This window comes from Erinaceus europaeus, chromosome 14 (assembly GCF_950295315.1).
Source record: "Erinaceus europaeus chromosome 14, mEriEur2.1, whole genome shotgun sequence".
Taxonomy (NCBI): domain Eukaryota; kingdom Metazoa; phylum Chordata; class Mammalia; order Eulipotyphla; family Erinaceidae; genus Erinaceus; species Erinaceus europaeus.
In genome coordinates this window covers 15592542-15594043 of record NC_080175.1, presented here as the reverse complement: position 1 = coordinate 15594043, position 1502 = coordinate 15592542, and positions in this window count along the sequence as shown.

Here is a 1502-nt window from a genome sequence, read left to right as displayed (position 1 = left end):
TAACATCTAAGTTCTTCATCCACTTGGAAATTACTTTTGTATTTGGTGAAATACAGTGGTTCAGTTTCATTCTTCTGCATGTTTCAACCCATTGTTTCCAACACCATTTGTTGAAGACACTCTGCTTTCCCCATTTAATAGTCTAGGCCCCTTTGTCAAAGATTAGATGTCCATAGGTGTGGGGGTCTTGCTCTTCTAAGATGCAGATTGTTCCCAGAAGCACGACTTATACCCTCATCTTTTTTTTTTTACCAAAGCACTGCTCAACACTGGCTTGTGGTATGGGGGATTGAACCTGGGATCTCATAGCCTCAAGGATGAGTTTGTTTGCATAAGCATTATCATTATTTTTTAAAGATTTTATTTATTTATTAATGAGAAAGATAGGAGAGAGAGAGAACCAGACATCACTCTGGTACATGTGCTGCCAGGGATTGAACTCAGGACCTCATGTTTGAGTCTAGTGCCTTAGCCACTGCGACACTCCTGGACCACATTGCATAAGCATTATGCTATCTACCCGCCCTACCCTCATCAGTTTCAATTATCTATCAAACCATTCTACCAGTTTTCTTCACAAGTATGACCCCTTATGACATATTTTACTGGTCTGTCACCTTAGTATCCTCCAATGAGACTCACCAGTGAATCTTCAAGTGCCCTTCTCTTATTCATTGATTTACCTTTTTCATTCTTACTATGTGCACTTAACCCAGTGAACCAGCGGCAGGCCACCAGCCTTTTCTTAACTGTTAAGCCCAACACCTCCCCCACCCCCACCCCAAAGTCCAACATTGAAAGAAAGAACATTGGAGTAGGTGATTCTGTAACTACTTGTGTTTAAGCAACCCTAAATTTAAGCATCCAAGACCTCATTAGATGTCACCATATATATAAGCTTTAGTTCTTGACAGTCAAGTGTACATAAGCACTTTGCTATTGTAAGGCTGAAAGCCTCTTAAGACTGCTGTGATGTCTGCATGGCATTAGTAAAATTTATATATTGCAGTAAATGCATGTATCTTAAGACTAATTGCTTTCCACATAGTAGCAAGGATTTTTTCCATAGGGAATCAAGAGTTGTTCTTTTATGAAAAAGAAAACTATGTTAAGCGAAAACTGTGATTTACAAATGATCTCACTTGTTAGTGGCACTTAATAAAGTAAGAATGGGGAAGGAAGCACACAAAGTGAAACATGGACCAGACATGGTATATTGCACCAAAGCAAAGAACTTTGGCGAGGGAGGACAGGAAGAAAGCTTTGGGGGCCTATTACATAATGAAATAGTATGCATATGTCAATGATGGCAGCCCCTCAAAACAAACGAACAAACACACTGGTTTCTACAGAACACACATTGTTCTTTATTTGATCTGACAAAAATCTGCGTTATTAAAAGACAGGTAACAAAATTTTAGCTCATATTGAATCTGACAAATTAAATTCTATAGTATCTAGAACATTACGTAAGAAATATCAATGGGGTGGGGTTGGGTGGG